This window comes from Anser anser, assembly GCF_964211835.1.
Source record: "Anser anser genome assembly, chromosome: 4".
NCBI classification, from domain to species: Eukaryota; Metazoa; Chordata; class Aves; order Anseriformes; family Anatidae; genus Anser; species Anser anser.
Window position 1 is genome coordinate 25,104,743 of NC_139724.1, and position 22,044 is coordinate 25,126,786.

General features: G+C 37.6%; 1 long non-coding RNA gene across 1 annotated transcript in view; it reads right to left on the reverse strand.

Annotated features, from left to right (window-relative positions):
• Nucleotides 1-5,879: 5,879 nt before the first annotated feature.
• The window catches only part of LOC310899225, a 39,666-nt gene continuing 23,501 nt past the window's right edge, over nt 5,880-22,044 (reverse strand). The window contains exons 2-3 of the long non-coding RNA XR_014584094.1: nt 15,871-16,072; nt 5,880-5,993 (exon numbers count right to left, since the gene is read on the reverse strand). This is a non-coding gene — a long non-coding RNA (uncharacterized lncRNA). The remainder of the gene's footprint in view (nt 5,994-15,870; nt 16,073-22,044) is intronic.

Sequence of the window (22,044 nt, forward strand, 5' to 3'; positions counted from 1 at the left end):
CTAAACAGCCACTAAGCAACCTACACCAACTACTGCATCCTCAAAATTTGTCTGATATTAAAAATCAGTTTTTGCAGTTGATTAACAATTCCGGCAGTGGTGTTTGGCAGAGGAGCTGGAGAGTACGTCCCAAAGCAGAAATGCAAATTAAAGTAATGTAGAATGGAAATGTATTTTGATTCACAAATCTTTGCTTTGGATTTAGCATGTACTCATGTCTGATTAAAACCCAGAGACTGAAGTACAGCTATTATAATTGGATTTCTAAAGCCTACTCTAATTTTTAACTTATTAGTAATTCATGCATTTTGATCGTATTTTAACTCTCTAGTAATTCTTTAAGACGTATCTTTGAAAGTGAGCTGCATAAGAAGTTCTGTGATCAGACAGATTCAAACCAATTCAGTAGCTTTGTTTATAGGGCAGCTGCCAAGACCTGAGTCACTGAGTCAGCCTGTGACATGCCCACTTGTATAACTTGTGTTCTTTGGCAGCCTTTGAGGGTTTTGTATATCTGTCATTGGATACACAACTCTACTCACATATAAAAAAAAAATGAAGTGATTTTTTTTTTTTTTTTATAAAATTAGTTTTTAAACCGCACTCATTAAATTTAGTGGACATCAGTGCACCATCTTCTTACCTGGTGGAGGATCAAAGGAGAAAAACTTGAGCCTGGCAAAAGCCAAAGCTCTTGCTATACATCACACTTTTGATCAAAAGAAGAGCTTTAAAATGCACTAGGATACAGTATCTTTCTCTGATAGCAGAACCTGACAGGTATACCAAAAGAGCCAACTAAATCAGTTCATCACAAATACCAGCAACTGTAGCCTGCTGCAAACCTGTAGCCACATGTGCAGAGAGCAAAAGCACATTCTGTCTCTCTCTCTCTCCTTCTACCTAATCAAATTAGGGAAAGGACAGGCAGTGAACTTCAGGCAGATTGTTTTGCTTTTTAAGCAAAAGTTGGATGTTATACCAAATACAATAATATTTGGTCTGCACCATTCAGAGATCTGTCCCACTATTTTCCTGCAAATTTCACACCTCTGGGAGTTGTTTCCTAACTAAATGGCCCAAGAACAACAACAACAACAACAAAAAACCACAATACATGTTTTTGAGGGATGATTGGAAGGACTTTAGAGTTTGCTTTGCTTCCTCTAATGTCGAGAAAATGTTTAGACTTTTTCAACCTTCAGCTTTTAGTCTAAGAGATAGCACTTTGGTTTTGGACCATTAGGCTTTCTAGTCAACAGCTGTTATTTTTCCCTCCTAAAACAGAGGTTTGTTTAGTGGAACAACCAACTCTTATCAGTTTGGTAACTCTGCTATCATTTTTAGGTGGTATAATACAATCCAATTTCATATCTGATTTTAAAGCTTGTCAGAGCTTGTTTAGCTGTTCCTATTTATCTTTCTCTGGAAAAGAAAGGAAATGTTTTGTTTGCTTTCTTGTCTCATTCTGCCTTTGAGGATTCCAATGGGTCAGGTTGAAATCCAGAATATTAATTACCTTGCATACCATTACATCAACACGATCTGGAGGAAACAGATTTTTCTTGGTTTCCTGTTCTAAACTGATGCGGGTTCGGGTCAGACAGAAAATTTGATAGCTGAGGACTGGGGCCTCTCTAAATGCAGTTCATTCTTCCTTACCTCATACAATATTGATTTCATGTTATGTTAGTGTCAGGCCAAAGTTAAATTATTATTTTTCATATTTGACCTATCCACACCTAGAACTTTGTGTTTCTACACTTTGAGAGAAGGTTGTCTGATGGTCAAGGATGAAAATATGAAATAGAGGTAGCCATTAAGAAAAGAAAACTGTAGACGTTGGGGTCACGTTGGTGGAAACTGAACCTGAAGGTTCTCCCCATATTTAGAGTCAGACAGGTATTGAGTTAGTTTCAATGCATTCTGGAGAAACATGTTTACCAGATGACTAAATAGAGAACAATTTGAGGACCAGTATTTTGAGACCAGTCCAGAGCCTGAAATAAAGTGTCAAAATTCTTATGGAGAAAGAATATGAACCAGTCCCAGTGAAGAGTATAGCAGGAAAGGGGAGACACAAGATTCCACCCAAGCTACAGGAAAGCCTCATCAGAGACATCTTGTCTGGGTCCGAGTACTCTATGATTTTCTACACATTTCTTACTCTTTTAACATCCTCTGAATCAGCATGGTGCTTCTGAAGTTATTCATTGCACAAGACTGTTGCATAACACAACTACCCTGAACTCTAATCTGTTGACAAATTACTCATGACAGATGGTGGCAAGCAATGGCATAAAGACCCACTGTACAGTGGACAGCTAGGAATTTGCTTGCTAAAGGAAAAGACAGTTCTAGGCTTTGGGTCAGAAGGAAGAGAAAGGCAAAATCCATTTTTGGATGTTCGCGGTTTATATTGTAATTACTGAGTGTGGCTGCAAAGTTCCACTTCCTACGTAAGTGTAGTAGGTTTACATGGCAAGGTTTTGGTAGCAGGGGGCCATAGGGGTGGCTTATGTGAGAAGGATCTAGAAGCTGCCCCATGTTTGGTAAGGGCCCTATTGCTGATCAGAGCTGAGCCAATAAGTGATGTTGTTTTGCGCCTCTGTGAGAGCATATTTAAGACAGGGGAAAAAAACCGCTGTGCCACACAGCAGCTGGGAGAGTGAGAGGAGTGAGGAACAGCCTTGCAAGCGCCAAGGTCAGTGAAGAAAGAGGGGGAGAGGTGTTCCAGGAGCCGGAGCAGAGGTCCCCTGCGGCCTGTGGTGAGGACCATGGTGAAGCAGGCTGTCCCTCTGCAGCCCATGGAGTACCGCGGTGGAGCAGGGTTCCACACTGCAGCCCGTGGAGGAGACCACGGTGGAGCAGGTGGACCTGCACCGATGGAGACTGCAGTCTGTGGAAGAACCCCGCCGGAGCAGATTCTGGGCCAGACACGTAGCCCGTGGAGAGGAGACCACGCAGGAGCAGGTGACCTGGCAGGAGCTGCTGCCTGTGGGGGATCCAGGTTGGAGCAGTTTGCTCCTGAGGGATGGACCCCGTGGTACGGACCCATATCTGGAGCAGTTCTTGAAGAGCTGCTGCCTGTGGGAAGCCCATGCCGGATCAGTTCAGCAAGGCCTGCATCCCGTGGGAGGGACCCCACAGCACAGGGGACAAGAGTGACTGAGAAGGAGCGGCGGCGAAGAAGCGCTATAGACTGACCATAATCCCCATTCCTCCGTTCCCCTGTGCCGCTTGGGGGGGGAGGTGGAAGAGGGTAGATGGGGGGGAAAGGTGTTTTTGGTTTCTTTCCTTTGTTTCTCACTTCTCCAGCTTGTTAGTAATAGGTAATAAATCTTACTATCTCCCTACGCTGAGTCTGTTTTGCCTGTCACGATAATTACTGTGCAATCTCCCTTTCCTTATCTCAACCCTTGAGCCCTTTTCATTGTATTTTCTCCCCGTTCCTCTTTGAGGAGGGGGAGTGAGAGAGCAGTTGTGGTGGAGCTTGGCCACGCACCTGAGTAAAACCACCACAGTAAGATGCAGAGGTTTAGAAATTACACATGGAAGAACAGGCTTCGTGTTTTTATCTCATACCAAGCAATTGATAACAACAGTGCTAACTGCAAAGTAAGAGGGGAAAAAAATACAAAAAGCAGAAAAAAACAATACCAGCTATGAGGTTGGCCACTAACTGAAACGTTCTGCTTCCATATGCACATCCTGCTGTGCTGGGGAAGGAAGGGAAAATACTGTTTATGGCAGAAAAACAAACAAACAAAAAAACAGTTTTTCTAGCAGATGTCAGAATGTCAGAAGCAATGATGACATTGTGCATGAGTTACCTTCTGAAGTGGTACCCTTGACAGAGAGAAAGCATATCTAAATCAGGCTGAGAAAGAGAAAGGCTTTTCTTCTAAGCTGCCCTGGGGACAGCTGTGTAAAAGGCAGTATCAAAGGGCTTTGTAGACCCTTGTACTGCACTAAGGAAACTCCAGATTTGACAGACAGGAGTGGAGTAGAATAATCTGAATGTCTATATATCCCTCTAAGGGGTCTGCCCAAGAGGAGATCTGGGGACACTACCGTATCTGCCTCCCTCCCATTTCCTTGGCCTATGCACTGGCAGGAACTGATCAGCAGATCTGCAACAAGTGCATCCCTTGGCTGACACCTCTGGTCCTGATTCTGCAACCTGGAAATCATGGACAAAGCATCACTGCAAGCTTACAATGAAAGCTGGCAAGAAGGCCTGAAAGACACTTGCACTCATAGGTCCCTGCTGCAGCACAGAGTCATATTTGGCTGTGCAATGGCAGACAGTTTTCAAGATTGTAAACACATTAACTGGGATTACTTTTAGAAAGGAAGGCTTCCTCACATAAAAAGATCAAATTGTTAATTATTAAAATATCTTCATACTTCTAACTTCCCTGTAATCTCTTATTTCTCTGAAGACATTGTTGGCTGTGCTAGTATCACATTCAAAAGGCTTAATATTTTACCAAGGTAAAAAGTGAAAGTTTCATTTTATCCAAATGATAAAAATTGCTTTACATAAAAATGTTATTGTCAATGATAAACGTAATCTTAATATTATTTTTTGGTCTATTTTTGAGTAGGAGTATTAGATGGACTTCTATTGTTTTTCTTGACAGGTAGGAAAGCTCAGACAAAATACTTCCTTTTCCAAAGATAATGTAGAATCATAAAATCATTTAGGTTGGAAAAGACCCAAAAGATCATCAAGGCCTGTTACATCACAGAAAATAGCTCCAGTATTACCAACGTGAGCTTATATCATTTACTGTCAAAAATCTCATGATGAGTTTGAAAGTAAAACTCACTTTGACCCTGTGACTAGCCTATTGTGTATGAGTAGCAATTTTGTTTCTAAACTAGTAAGTGATTTTAAATATGACTTTTCTTTTCTCATGAACACTGACTGTCATACATTTATCATAATACATTGCAGAGAGATTAGGCTTCAATGTGCAATATGTTAAAAAGCAAAGAAACTGATTGAGGAAACAGATGAAAGATAATTTATACTTATTAATATTTAAAAACATCTACATAAGACTGCAACACAACTTATTGTCTATAAACACTTAAGATAGCCAGAAAGGTTTTTGAAGGTCACTTTATAGCTTTGGTGGTCATATTTATATATACACAGATAGGGCTGAAATTTAGGATGACAGGTTAAAAGAAAAAGTAGCATCAAGAATCCACACTGCCCCTGTTCTGTCACTGCCAGACATTCATCCCATTTGGTCATGTTACACGTTTTCTCAATGAGCTGTTCTGTAAATAAGCCAGTTGCTGATAGAGTCACATAAGTAATCCACGAGATTCTCCGTGGTATTTTGTACCTCACAATACATCACTGACTCAGCTTTGAGAAGGTTGAGCAAGTTCACACTACTAGGTAGCACCACCATCAGCCTTGGTATGGGATCATGGAGGTATGAGGATGACTTGCAAGACCACATCCTGACCATGCAGGAAAATGTTTATATGTACGTGACCAGATTTACATGTTCTGCTTTTCTTTCCTACACTCAGCCTGAGGAGGAAAGCCTACTGGATTAACTTTTAATAATACTTAATTTCCAAACCACAGAGGATAGCCACCACTGCATAGCTGCTGAAATTTTTCAGGAATTAAATTATACTTTTATAATTTTGTCTCTCTTTTGACTTCTTGATTTTGACTTCCCCTGTGAAATTCTTACTTCCTGGGATATTTCCACATGAGAGTCATCTTCAGCAGAAATAATACAACATAAAATCAGTAGCCCTAACTTAAATAAAAGCATCTGCAACAGTAAAAAATTAAGACTCATTGTATGTGAAACCTGACTTCCTGCTACAAGAAGCCTTGCTGACCTTGATCATGAAATTCTCTCTCAATCCAGCCATAGTAAAGATGAGGAACCTTCAAATGATAACAATACTCAGCAGCTTCTGTCTGGCATTGGCAAAGGGATTTGAAGATCAAACTAGAAGACAAAGAGTGAATAATGAAGACTATAATAAATAAAACTGACATTCCAAGTAACACAAAAAGTTACAGTAGAAACACTACACAATGTTTTCTGTTTACATCTCTCACTCACCACTTGTATTGACATAGACCCTAAATATTTACATGACTAATACCACAACAAAACCAAAAATCTTTCTCAAAACACTTACTTACGTAATTTCATATTCTAAGAACTTTTGGTTTGCATTTTAAATGAAAAGTTTTTCAAATGTGCAGACTGTTTATCTCACTAAACCTTTATTTCTGTTAATTCTGGAAGCTACTTGTCTGAATCAAATGTGAAAGCAATTGCTTTGCCCTTAGTGTTTATTACCAATAAGAATGGGAAATGAATTAATTTAAATGCAGAATAAGAAAAGAATATTTACAGATAAAATTCAATTTTGTAAAACATTTGGGAAAAGTCAGTGAGCTGCAGGAAACATGCAGCTGGAAAATGAGATGTCCAGATAAGCAATAAACTTATTTATTTTTGATTTTTTTTTTCTTGAACATGATACAAGTTTGAATTTGCCTGAACCAGCTGTGAAATACCACACGAAAAAACATGTGGTTGAGTCAAAAATCCAACAGCAAGATATTTCACAACTGTATCACCAAAAAAGACCTTTTAAAAAATATATTTACAAAGAGATTAAAGAACGTATGTATAATACTCAAACATAATTATTAATGAAGTACCCTGAGAAAGCAGTGAAAACACTGTTGGTTGAACTGTAAATAAGTGTTGAAAACCACCTATTAACTACAGAAAATAGCTCATGTAGAGATAAACATATGTAGTATTTGATCTGTATTAAAGAAGGTAAAATTCTGGAGATTAAATTGTTTTGAATCATTATCTCAGCAGGGTAAAATTGTTTCATATACAGTGTGTTTGTATGGACATTTTAATCAATCTATATAGCCCTCCAATTAATTATTAAAATGCCTAAAGCTTCTACAGGTACTTTTTGTAGTTGACGTAACAGAAAGAGAAGTGAAAAGGTTCGCTTGTTTTTATGTTTGCTTTTTTCCAATTTTGTTCAATCCTGTGAACAAATATTCTTTTCAAACCAAAAAAGCAGGGTCAGCCAATCACATCAGTTGACTGTTAAGAAAGGATCTACTATTAAAAAGTTATGTAATTCTGTCTCAGATGCTGGTGTACTAATGGTAACATCTGAAAAAAAAAAATTATCACGAGCTATGAATTCATAAACATGAAAACAAAAATCATTCACCCTTTCTCCACCCATTCAAAAGCTCTTCCTGTGTCTTAATATGGGGATACCTCCATCCTATTGCCCAGACACTTCTACGATCTTTCAGTATTTCCCATCCACTCTACCTACAATCACCAGACTTTTATTTTTATTTTGTTCCTATATTCAAAAAGGGTCCAGGAGGAAAATTACTTCCTGCATTTACGGCCACAACTCACAACAGCCCTAAGCTATGTTCATAATGACATTCCTTATCCATCATAATCTTGGCTTCCTTTTGTTTGCTATTTCTTTGGGGAATACTTTGTATAGTAATTAATCTAATCTTGGGTTGTTGTTTTTGTTTGTTGCTGTTTGTTTCCTCTAAAATACTTCCACATACAAAATGTATTAAGACAGGAAAATTAATTTACATTGCAAGAAACAAATCCAAAAAACTATAAAAATCCAAACATATGTGAAAATCAGACATTATAAACAGGGCAGAACCTGAACCCCAGAACTGGCTACAGTCAGGCAGATGACATAAATGGGAACACTCAGTAGTGGGTTTACAGTGCTTGATTTTTTTTTTTCTCAAAACAGAAAAAAAAACAGGGATAAAAAATGTTATGAAAGCCCCAAAAGTAGGACAAAATAGACTTTTCTGGTTTTACTGCCTACAGGAAGAGGAAGAAAAATATCAATTAAAAGAAAGTTACATCTGAAATGCATGGAGCTTCTCCTGCGTGTTTTATGAACTACTCCTTTGGCACACAGGCTTTTTATTTAGCCTTTTTGGATCTGTTTTCTCCATTAAAACTAAAAGCAATGCGGAGGGAAAGTATGCTTTATGTAAACACAACAAACATATCAGAGTACACAGGAACTTGCAAACTTCCATATCCTGTCTCTGATAGTGGTCACTATCACTGCTATAAGAAAGCAGGAGACAAGACCCTCAAAAAGCTGTTTGCACCTTCTGAAATCAATCCATGCCTAAAGACCTCTCTCCTTAAAATAATTGAAAAAAAAAAAAAAAAGTGAATAATCCTGCAACTCCTGTAAAGAAGCAAGCTGTTCTTTAGCTGTTCTTTTGGTTTTCATGTTTGATCAAAATTCTTAACTTTGTGGTGCATTTCCAAGAAGCATCTCATTTCTCCATCACAGGACAAGATGTCATCTCTTGCTCAATTCTATTGCCTAATGATAGAAGACCATTCTTTTCACCAGCTAATGGACACAAACTTCAAGTGCAGGACTGTCAACAGCAGCAAACAGAACCAGGGGAAAATACCACGCCAACTGTCCTAAGTTTCTTTACACTCACAACCACCCTCAAAGTGTATCAATAAGGTTCAAATAAGGCTGTGGTTTTGGTCACCAATAAAATTCAGATTACTACACAACTTTCTACAGAAACATGCTAACAATATCCAAGCAGTTTCCCTTATATACCCTGCTTTATCCATGACTATCTACAGGCCTTCAGTGAATCTAATGCTGCTTCTCAGCAACAGACTACCTAATTTGGCAAAGACATTCTGACCTTCCTAAAAACCTCTTTAATTTTTAAGGCATGCTCAGAAAACAATCAGAACTGCTTCACTTTTTTCCACTGCTTCGGCACTGTATTTATCTCTAAAAAATCATGTCTTCTTCAAAGTAAGATCAAATGTGAACTAAAAAAGAAAATTGAAATGGGAGCTTTTTCAGGATGAGTGTTTTATAATCCTTGTGGGCAAACTGAAAGGGAAATTCAGCATAAAATAGGTTTCAATGACCTTTATAGAATTACTCTTTGTAAACTCATTTAAATTTTCCATCAAGAACTTCAAGAATGTTATTCTCTGTTATCTGAGGCCACAAATTCCATATTTTTTTTTTTGAAAAGTCATAGTTTTTAAAAAAGATAAGTAGCAACAATGAAAATGTGTTTTTGTAGTGAGTGGGAAAGTCAGGGAACTGGTAGTAGGATTTAGACAAAACTTTGGAGTGAGTTTTCATTTTGGAGTTCACCTTAGTAACAGATTGTATTTCTCTTGTTGCTGGGTATTAATTCATCATAAAATTAGAACATTAGTATAGGATTTCAAAGTCAACTTTTTTTCCCTTTATCCTTGTCATGCAGTTCCTTTCACATATTCATATCTTAATTTTGTTTTACATATTTTATCCTGTTGTATTGGCTTCTAGCTCAGCAGACCATACTAAATAATTCCTCTTATTCTTTGCATCTGTATAAGCAAAAGATAAGCAGTTACAGCAACTTGTTTTTTGCCTTCTCTTCTTGTCTTTTTCTGCCATTTTGTTGAACTAATCTTTATCAGGACAAAGATGTGGGCCATGCCCCAGCTGGGTGTGAAAGAGGGACAGCAAAGAGGTAGGCCACACACTGCTCTTAGTGCAAAGGGAAATAGCTCTCAGTTAGTATCAGATACACTGGGACACAGCATAAAGATGCAAACTTCCCAAATTACTAACACTGCCAATGCCAACTATTCTTTTTAATAAATAATTAGTAACTGACTGACTTACTTTAATTTTCCACATTAAAACAACAAAAAAAAAAAACACAATGTGAAAACTTATTACACAATGGAAAGAGATTGAACAAAAAACTGTTCAGTCTTTTGAGATGTTAGATACCTGTGTTATTTTCTCCATAAACATTTTGATTAATTCAGGATCCCCACAAAGGAGAGCCTCACTATGAATCACCTCGAGATTGGCTGGCTTTCTCAAGGCCACAGGAATGTTCCCACTCTGAAACGTACATTTAATTGGAAGGAATTCATCAACTGTTTAGAGTAGGAAAAAAAAAAAAAAAACACAATCTCCATCTGTTTGAGAGCACAGTAGGTTTTAGTATATTTTGCTCAATAGTAAGTTATCTTGCAATTTTTTGATGATTTCTCTACCTTACTAAGAACTTGAAATATCTTCAGCATAAAGAGAAGTGGATTCTCAACTCTTCTGTTCTTCTTTCCCTTTTCTTCTCACTCCACACTTAACAATGTGAACCTTCTTGTATATATAGAAGCTGCTAACTATTGTCTAAGAAATTTTTATTCATGAAGTCTAAAATGGTTACAATTTATTCAATTATTCAAGCTGTAAACATTCCAGGAAGGGATGTTTCTACCTGACAACACCTATTACTTTCAGAACATGAATGGGTTAAACTTTAATGTGTTATGATGGAGTCCAGTACTGCAGAGCAATCTAGTCATCCCACAATGAAAAAGAACACCACATTGCAACACAAACGTTTCTGAACAGCCTGTACAATTGTCAGTTGGTATCACGTCAATGCTAATTAAGGAGATTTGACACAGCTTTTGTAAGAGGGTATGGAGAAAGACATCTCAACTTGGGGAAAACTTGCATTGTTTTCTTGAGTAATATTCAGTTTTAGGAAGTATCTGATTTATATAATGCTTACCAGATCTACCTGGAGAGAGGGATTGTACCCAACTCTGAAGGGACAGGCAAGTTAATCTCCTTGAATGCTTGATATCTCGCAATATCCATTGAATAAATGGATATTGCGAGAAAGAAAAACAGTATTTCTACAAAGGAATTGAGCTTATGAGGTAGAAAGATTTCTTTGTGCCTATGGTAGACAAATTCACCAAGATTGCACGTGTCATCGTAATAGCACCACTCTTTTCAGAAGAGTTGTTAGATGGGACGTAACCACTTACGTACCCTATTGATATAACAAATTCTGCAACACTAAAACATAAAAAGATGGTTAAGCTCCGTAACCACTTAGTTGATCAAAAAAAAAGCAATACTTATTTTAAACAAAACAATATATATATGTTCCTAATTCCATCCCTATTTTAGATATCTCCTTTGTGATATCTTAAGTGGTAGATACCTGTACAGCGTCATATTAACTTCTTCCATATGGGCAGATTATTCATTTGAAGCCAAGGATTATCCTCTTTTGAATGAGTAAAAAGAATAGATCAATAGATCAACTCCCATGCAGCACAGTACTTCCAAGTTCATTAAGAGTGCCTGGATAAGAAAAGCTTAGAGCAAGATAACACACACATCCCCCCAAAAAAACAAGTAATGAGAACAAATAAGAAAAAAGTGTGCCCTTGTGGCCAAGAAGGCCAATGGGATCCTAGCCTGCATCGAGAGGAGTATGAACTGCAGGTCGAGAGAAGTGATCCTCCCCTTCTACTCAGCTCTGGTGAGGCCACACCTGGAATACTGTGTGAAGTTCTGGGTTCCCCGGTACAAGAGAGACATAGAACTTCTAGAGAGATTCCAGCACAGAGCCACGAAGATGATTAATGGATTGGAGCATCTGTCCTATGAGGAAAGACTACGGGAGCTGGGCCTGTTTAGCCTAGAGAAGGGGAGATTGAGATCTTATTAACCTCTCTAAATACCTGAGGGGACAAAGTAAAGTGGATGGGGCCAAACTCTTCTCAGTGGTGGCCAGTGATAGGAAAAGGTGTAATGGGTATAAATTGAACTACAGGAGGTTTCATTGCCATATGAGGGGGCACTTCTTTACAGTTCAGGTGACAGAGCACTGGAACAAGCTACCCAGAGAGGTTGTGGATTCTCCTTCTTTGGAGATATTGAAAACCTGCCTGGATGTGACCCTGTGTAACGTGCTCTAGGTGACCCAGCTTGAGCAGGGGCATTGGACTAGATTATCTCTGGAGGTCCCTTCCAACCTCAGCCATTCTGTGATACTCACTCAGCATCAGCTCAGTCCAATTTATAAATCAGGTTCACAAAAAGACAAAAATCTGAAGAAAGAAGGGTGGAAGTAGTCCATCAGAAATAAATATCTACACAATATTTCCTAGTTAAGGAAAGTAAACGCTAGTCCTTAGCATTTGATACTCTACGGCCTTTTTTGGAAAAGGATTTTTTCCTGTGAAAGCCATGTATGGACACAATCCAAATAGCTCTCTTAAGATCTTATGTCAATTGGATTTTTTTGGAGGGGAGGGATTTAGTCAACATTTAACATGTTGCATTTGTGATATCTGAGCATTGAAAGCGATGACAAATCGCAACTGTACTTCTGAGTTCAGATATGAAGGTGTTTCCACCATGGTACAGGAGAATTCTCTTTCTAACAAATAGAAAAAACAATAAAGATGTTGGATGGTTGTTGACCGGAATTGTGACCTCAAAGCAGGTACAAGGTCACTGAGAAACCAGTAATGAAAAGGATGAATTGCAGTGCAAATTACAGCACTATCTTTCTTTTGGACAAAGAGAGAAAGAATAACACAGCTTAATAGCATGTACTGAGACATTAATTTTACAATGACCCAGACAAAAAGAGTGTGTGGGTATTAAATAAAGGGAGACGTGCAGTGGTTGACAAAGCATTTTTTCTGGAAATGTTTGTGAAGTAGGTCTTTGACCATTTAAACACCTGATAGTAGAATAAATAAATAAAATTAAGGACATAAACAAAGCCAGTTAGATTATTCTTGGGGCTTTCCTTCCTGCATCTGCTTCTAAAATAAATGTAACATACTAGTTCACACAACAGAGCTATTTTGGCTGGACAAAGGAAGAACAGTGGTCACCAGGGTCAGAGGCATGGCACAGCCAGCAAAAACAGCAATTGTATGTACATTAAATAAACCAGGAAAGGATTACTGTCTGTGACACACCAGGCTAGCTTCCACTTTGAACAATGTGTAGGGAGGTTCATAATCCCTGAGGGCAGAAAGCTCTGTATCACTTTGGGAAGCAGTGGGAGTGTATCAAGATGTGCTCAAAACAACAGTGGTGGTTCTCTTACAATATACTATGCATCTGTAATTGAAAGCCTTCTGAGCTTTTCTACATGCTCTCACATAGCTCACAATATTGTTTTTTCACAATTCTGTAATTTGACACAAGCTCTTTTCTTTATCACAGTCCTCTCAAGTCTGTTTCTGACCTCTTTCCTTTGATCAGATAAAAAGAACATACATATCATCTGCAGTGGCAAGAATGCAGAAAAGCTCTCTTGCAAGTGGACAAGCCAACAGGGAAGACAAGACGTTGTCTGACAACTGAGCAAAATAGTGTCACACTTATTCACCTGAAGCAGTGAATCCTCCACAATCTGGAAGCATGTTGGGACAGCAGCTGGGTAGGATTCAGCATTAAATTGTAAAGACAACTTCAGTGCAGTAGGGTTGTGCACTGACAGCTGCTGCAGGCAGAGGAGCATGAGATCCCAGTCAAACAAGTTGGCAGAGAGACAAAGACTGCTGCAAGCTGGAGGCGCACACATGCCTACTCCCTGTAGAGCAAATTCGTTCTCTAGTCCAGTGAATCTACTTTAAAGTGGTTTTCCTCGTTTCCAAGTCCTTTGACACTTTAAATACTACAAATTAAGCATTTAACATCAGCTGTTAAGAAAATTCACTCAGTATACAGTAATTTAAGGAAACCTCAAGCATAAAACAACAGAATGAAGGACTGGAAAAAAGGTCCGATGCTGCAGTAGCAAAACAGTACAGTTTGTCACTGTATCAGCACTAGAGAGTGTGAATACTCACAGCATGGAAACTCAATGTGCATTTACTAAGTCATAGCTTACAAAGCAACTGTTGGTATGATATTCTCTCAGTTCCTTGTGTTGCTTCCCCAATATGTACAGCAAATGCTGGCACACTGCAAACAAAACTGAAAATGTCTAGTAATGTTTATTAGCAGCTTCTCTTTATTTCAAAGAATGAATCATCTCTTGGCTCCCCGAAACTCTGAGCCACTCCTGCAGTGATTCATACTCACTATTATTGTTATAGGAACTCCAGTGAGATATGCGAGTCCATATTACCATAACACATCTGATTCATCCCAAACAGTTCACAAACACTGAGCACAGTAATGACGCCAGGATGTACAGGACAACAGAAACATAAAATCAGAAATCTTAATATTTTTGGTAAAGAACTAGTAACTGTATAAGGCTCTGGATAGCTGTCAGCAACATTCTGCTGCTCAAAAGTGGTTTAGATTGAATTATTATGTACAGAGCCCTATGAGGTCTTAAGGCAACAGAGGAGGAAGCCACTTGTACGCAGGCAGGGCATCATCAACTGGGAATTTCCTCATTTGTGCCCTTGCATCAAAATGCATGCTGACCTCCAGGAACCATTTTCATCATTCAGCTTTCTCCAGAATTTTGAAGAACCTACCAGTAAATGTGTATATATATACACCTGTAATTCTCCACTGAAAGATTTTGCTATAAGCATACCACTACCATTGATAGGTGCTTGTGACAAGATAACACTGCAAATCTGGACTGACAGAGCTCCCTGTTCAAGTCTTCACAAATTCAAAACTACTTTACTAGACAAAAGTAAGGTAAGAGGAGCAATTCCTTAAGCTGCTTATTTAAATTCCTTAAATAAGCAGTTGTTAAGAATTTCATCGACAATAGAAGTAGCAACATAGCAGCATGATCCCTTTAATGGATAATTTAGCTTCAGGTTACAAATATCCTGCTGCGACTCCCATCAGTAACAAGTTAGCATTCAGGTCACAGGTAACACAGCCTCAGCTCCCAGCCAGCTCCATTGCAGATTGATTACAGGATCTACTGTAAAACAGCCTCCAAGTCCTGTGGAGTGTTTCTTCCCTCAGGTGACCTTTGCCTTTCCTGTTCTTCCCACCAACTTTTAGCACTGAGAAACTGAATAGGACAATAATCCACAGGCCCATCAAAACACAAGATGACAAGGTCATAAAACATGCACCTGAGCTTGTTTTGTCTGGAATGCACAGACACCTCAGAAGTGTTATTCTAAATGAATGTATTAAATAACAAAATAAACCAAAATGTCTTTCTATCTAATTGAACATAGAGTTGGGAAGGCTAAGGCAGGGAGGGAAAATAACTTCTTACTCAATTGCAGAACAAAACTTTACCCTACTTCTCACACTTGCACTTAGTAAATAAAATGTTAAAAAATTGGCTAGTGAATTTAACACAAAATGTGATTATCAGACAGAATGCTTCACCTGCATTATTGAAGTCAATATTCACAAACAATTTTCTTAGATGATACATTTAATTACTAGTAATCATCCCTCTTCCCTCTCAAAATCAAAGTCAGACAATTTTATTTTATTCTAAGAAATAATCTTCACTGAGTGTGATGTCCTGTTCTGAGCAAAGACTGTATGCATGCCCTCTCATGTTCTGGATCAATCAATAATCATTTACGCTCAGTGTTCTTTATACTGCGCTGAAGGCTAATCCAGAAGAGAACTGTTCATACATGGTCAAAGCATGTCAAAAAGAAACCACGATATAGGAGATTTAAAGTTACCTTTTGAGCCAGTAATCTACACAATTAACTAAGGGAGAATCTTTTTCAAAACAGAGAATATATCTGTCCTCTAAAGAAAAGATATCTCAGGACCTCGGCTTTTTATTATTATTATTTTTAAACCTTCTTTGGCTCCTAAAACTCACTGACAAATACATCTGGCTTTCTAACAATTTTAACATACCTCTTATCTTTACTTTTTTCCCCACCACACAATAGCTGCCTGCCTACAGAAAAGGCTTTCTAAGTCTTCCTTATCTTCATTTTTCTGTATTTCCTATTTTTATTAACCATTCTGATAGCTCTTCCTCCTACTTACCAGTCCTCTTCAGTTGTTTCCTTTTGTGCTTTTAAGTTCACATCTTCAAAGCTCCCAGTAACACCTGTTCTTTAGTGCTTTTAATCCAAAATTCTTTTTACAAGGTCTCAGGACTAGGACGATTATTCCTTCTCTCCTTATCCAGCACACAGCTTCCCCATTGAAATTCTGCTCTCTTATTTTCTGTTGAAGCTTTTGCCATCTGAACAAATGGAAAAGCATAAAATGTTGTATAACAAAATTGAAAAGGGCTAAATGAAACAAAACAGCGAATGTAAACTCAGCCAAATCTTGCAATAACATAGCCTAGTAGACTATGAATGTGAATACTACTCATAAAGAAAAAAAAATAAATAATTCACAACTGATGTAAAAAAGGTGCGAAAATCCAGACCAAACAGAGGGTGAATAAGGTAAATCAGGATTTATCCAATCCATCTACCTTATCCATTTTCAAACTTCAAATTAAAGAAACTGACTTCATTACTGACTTGATGAAGTAAAATGTTTTGAAACAGAGCAAACTGAGCACAGACTAGGCTGACACTGAGCTTGCCAGGTTATTGACACACTATGATTCAGCTTTGAGACCAGGCTGTTGTTGATCCAATAAAGAGACCTAATTCCAATTGAATTCCTCTTGTATTTAACTATTTGAATTATTACAGTTTTTCACTGGCTCATTAATACTGGAATGCAAGGTATACGCTATCTGTCACGCCTCATGTGTCATCTTTGGCTTGGCTAACAAATTTCAGCCAAGTAAACTCAATGTGGGTTTGTTATCTCTAGGTATCTTTGGTTGTAAATACCTCAGAGCAGTGACTGAGACCTCAACAAGGTACTGAAGTCTACTAAACAAACATCAGTAGTTAACCTGTACAGTAAGTTTCCATGACTTCACTGATTGCCAAACGCATTTCACTCTAACAATTACCAGACAGCTATGGAGGTTCCTGAACATGGTATTGACATCAAAAGCTGATTTAAAATTAAGTACGGTATTGAAACTGTTCGATAACCATGGTAACATAACATAAATCCTACTGGCATCAAAATTGCAAATATATTTGCAGCACATCTTTTGGACTAGCTGTTGTAATTAGCCAATCAGATATTTTTGGTTGGCTACCTTCCATACACTGGCAAGATGTTCTTTCCATCATAACTCAATACACTTATTGAGACGCATAGCACGCAAAACAGCTGTATCACTAATCAGTAACATACCTGTGTAAAGCACTAAAAGCCTCAACACTTCCCTGAAACCCATACAGATTTGGCTGTGCCAACCAGATAAGAGGTAAGCCAAAAGGAGAAAGATAAACAAACTTGTTATTCCTCCAAGATTGTAGCGTAGTTTTCGTGCACTGCTACAATACGGCAAGGTAGTCAGTACAGTTAAGCAAAATTAAATTTTACAAGGTGATGATAGATGGCTCTTTCTCGCTTAAGCTCCCATCAGATTTTTTCCTCTTTCCCATGGCTGGAGTCAAATCAAATTGTATGAAGCCTAAGTTGGCACATTCTGGCTTCCCACTTCCATTCTACTCAGTAAGGAACAACACAGCTTAAAAATGAAGTAATTGCATTGTAAGAGCACATTTGAATGTCTATCATGCTGGTAGGTTGCACTCTGTGGTAATTACCTGCTTCCCACCCATTCCTCAAATATATATTTTTTTTAACTTCTACTTCACAGATTGTTAATAGATAATTCTACAAACACAGAAATAATGCACTACAGGTTCAATATTTTCTTGTTGCCATTCTTGGGCAAGGCATACTGACCATGGTTTGACCTTCCTTCTTTTCCAGCTATACGTTTATCTTTTTAGGTACTGGGGAACATCTTCGGGTGGTGGCAGGGCGAATGTTTTAATCAAAGTCAAGAAAATGAATTACCAATATTTTGCAAATAACAAGATCACTTACCTTAATTGAAAAGTCTCAAGTACTGTGTGCGTAAAAGCCCTCCAAAGTACATATCAATGGACAGTTTTTATTTCAGATTACAGAGAAATATCATTGGATGCAATATGCAGAACTGCAGAAATTCTCAGATGTCTCATTACTGTGAGATAATGGCTTTTTTTCCCCTGTCTGCTTGCAATTAGTACAAGTTCCCTCACCATTTTCCAAAGAACTGGGATTATGCAACTGCATGCAATTTGTAACCCTATATTCTCATAAAGTGTCCTTTTGACTGGAAGACTCGTTTATCTTTCCCGCTCTAAGACAAATCACATGTTGATATTAGCATTCACCACATAACTGTAATGCAATGTGTAGTGTTTTATTATGTAGACAGTGAGCCAGAAGATTTTTTTTAAGTGCCTAAAGATGATATTGTGTCCAATTTTCTTAATTGCTTATTTCTGACATTTCTAAATATTCTACATACAAGCATTTCCTAAGCCCTTCATTTTCTTTTAAAACTTTTGCCCCAGTTTTGCAGAAAAAAAAAAAAAAAAAAAAAAAAACAAACAAAAAACACCACACCTTAGATCTCACTAACTCCCCAGTAAATTAAACTACATTATTTGGCCCCAACAGAAAAAAAAAAAAATCACTCTAATGATAAAGGATTCAAAGTTTATGTCTTGACCTAAAGATGTACTATTTTTATTGAAAAACATATCAATCCAGTAGTCATTCCATTATATAAAGGGCAGCAACCTACTGGGCTTGATTGTCTCAACAACATGATGCACATATAAAATGTCCATGAAGGAAACAAGTTATTCACAGACCCACCTTCAACAAACAAATGAAATACAGAAATTTGCAGACACTTTTTCCCCTGACTTTTCACATCCCAGTAAATGCTGGACAAAACCCTTTGTGTTTGGAATGTCCTATAACAAACTTGAAACTTTGAGAATAGCTAAGAATTTCTTTCAAAACAGACTATTTTAGATTTCCTCTTCTAAGAAAGAATCTGGGAGGAATGGTTAGTGTAGACTAGGCTTTGTGTTGATATAGCCAATGCTACTTTTTTTTTTTTCCTCTTTTAAATAAAGAATAGATTTATGCAGTTCTCTGGTATTTGAATTTGCTTACTTGCTCAGTGTGGTTCCATAATTACTTTTTTTTTCCTAGTAGCCTCAGATAACTTTTTTGTTTCATGACTTTGTACAGTTGCATTTAAAATCCCCATTGCATTTCAGACAGATGTCTCTTCCACAGTCAAAAATTCAAACAACTTCTTCACTGTTTATATGTTGTTTTCAAAGTCTTAAGATTCAGAAAAAAAAGATAAAAATGCAGTGTTGCACTAGAAGTGTAGGGAAGATTAATTTTTGTATTAAAACAAATATTCCTATTTTTTTCCTAATCAACAGTCTAAAAAAGCAGTCTAGCATACAGGCCTGAAAACATATGGCATTTGGATGCCCCTCAACTCTGTTAAAAATAACACATATCTGCACTGTGAAAGCCCTTCTTGCGAACTCCTAGATCAAAGAATCTCTCAGATACTCTATCCAGCTCTTTCTGGAAAGCAGTGCTAACAGCCATCTTCAAAAACCCTCCCAGCTACGTTTTCCAGTCCTTTGCAGATGCAGCAGTTGCTCCTGTATGAAATGTGAAGCTCTCAAGAGACATCTACTGGACATCCTGTAAAACATCATATACCAAAAAAAAAATATATATATTTTTTGTCAAAACAGTTTTGTGATTTTGGTGTTCTCCAAGCCAGATTGCTATATGAAGTACAGACTTGCTAGCACTTCCTTATTAGATTTGTACAGTAGCTCCATGATTAAGAAGTTCTAAAAATCAGAAATTGGATTTATGGTGCACATGAATTCCACTCCCCAACAGGCCTAAGACCAATCAGTCCTGCTGAATTAAGCACATTAGAGCAAAATTCATACTAGTATGAACACTTATAATAGGCACCTGGTCAAACTGAGCAGAAGCATTAGTTAAAACCCTCAACTAACTTTTAAGAAAACAAACAAAGATTGCACTATCAGTCTCATCTTGAGAAAAACATGGGATTAATAAAACAATGAAAATACTGTGGGTATGGGGCATTTTGTTCCTCAGCATCACATTCTCTTCTCCAGAAAACCAAGATGTTTGTTTTTTTCCTTACGGAAGCTTCTACTACATATGCTTTGATGACAAACATTAGCCCTAGTTTTACTTTTAGGTTAAAAGATGCAAAGGTTTCTCATCATCTTCGTTATAGGTGTTCCTTCATTATACAGCATATAAATCGCCATCGCATTGCTCAGAGTGCTTATGCCTTTTAACTACAAAATAAAGAAGGCAAGAAAGTAGTTATATATATTTTAAATAAACAATTTTAAAAAACAATATTAATGGAAGTTACTAAAATTCTGTATCTCTCAGAATTAGAATAACTGCAATAATACAACACCTACTCAGTAATTATTTTAGTTATAAATGGCTAAGTTATCACAACACCGTGTTGTTGTTTTGTGTTTGGTTTTGTGTATTTTTTTCCCAGAGGTTTATTTTAAAGCACAGAAGTTTAAAAAAAATGCACCTATACTGCCATCTTGTGGAAAGCATGAATTTTGCATCGATTGTATATTTTCTGCTGGATCAAACAGCATTTCAAAACAGAATTGCCTTTTCTTCTGGTATGATGCTTCTCCCTATTGAAAATAGGTGTTGGTGGGCAGGGAGGGGGGTTGTTTTGTTTTCAGTTTGGTAGTACATTTTGACTTGAACTCATTTTCATGTAAGATGCAGAGGATGAGTTAGATACTGCACTCAATTTGCAGCTTTAAGTATAGCTTGCCTGAAATCAGTAACTGAGAGACAAAGAAAATGGTATGCGCTGTATGCACCTCAGTGACTGACTCATTGGACATTCTCATTTTCTACAACCTCTTTCAGCCACATCCTCTCCCCTACAATTTAACTTTTAGATGTTAGATGGCTCCATAAGGTCCCCAGTAACACCTGTATAATGTTTCTTGCCCTCAGAAGAGCTGTCACTCAATAGAATTCACAGCCAGACTGGGAATGGGACCAACTCTTCAGTGAATATGAAGGAAGCACCTGTGTAAGGAGTTCTCCATCACCCTTTATGGGTTAAAAAATTGAGTGCTTCTCCTCTATGGCCTGTAACAATCACAGTGTAGTATTTTTTACTCAGGGCTGATGCATAACCTTTTAAAATTAGGGTTATGTCAGCCAGACTCAGTACAAGGATAAGAATGCATAATTTTCTATCTACCTGAATTTCATTCTGTTGAGACTGATAATGTTGAAGGAACCATCCACCAAAATTTAAAAGCCAAAATACTAAAACACAGGATACAAACCTTTGCAGCATGAACTGTAACTGCAACCAAACTAGAGGTGAGATCTTAAATCTGAAGTTTTGCAAATGTACTCCAATGCCTCTTCTTTTTATGACCTGTCAAACTGATATATTTAACAAATGTGTCATTATGCCTTCCACACAGTCTCCTGGACCTATTCTGTCTTCAGTCTAATCCCCTTAAACAATCCTTCCACCTCCCTCTCTATCACACCTTTACAGGCCACGAAGTAGGAATACATCTTGGTGCATGCTACAGTCGCCCCCGAATACCATGGCAGTCTTGAGGTGCTGAAGACCACACAATATTTTCTTCAGGCAGCATTTCTTGTCAGTAGGAGAAAGACTACTGAATGTTAAGATCCTGAATGACACACAAGAGGTCATTTTGGAATTGGTTTCCCCCCCAAAACAGAAACAAACCCTTGTCCATCATGTCTGGGGCAGAGTAGTGGGCAAAGACAAGGAGCAACAACTCTAACAAGACGGAATGCATTTTTTTTGAGAGAAAACTTCAGTAAATAATGAGAACTTCCTCCCTTAAGATGAACTACCTAGAAAGATGAACAACCATTGTTTCTACTCAAGACAATATATGCCAGTTATCACTGGAAAAGCAAAGAGAATCCAAATGTTGGTAATCTGAGAACGCACATATGTAGCATTAACAGTTAACTGTTATGATGCAGTATTTTATAAAATAGACTTGTAGAGACATTATCAGAGTTATCAAGGTTAAGAGACCTTGAAGTCTTAATAAAATTGTCTACTTCATGATGGCAGACTTCAGAATTAGTCTTTTTTTTCATTCATTGTATTTTGTCTGAAAGCTGTCAAGGCTCTTACAGTTAAAACTGAACATAAAAATA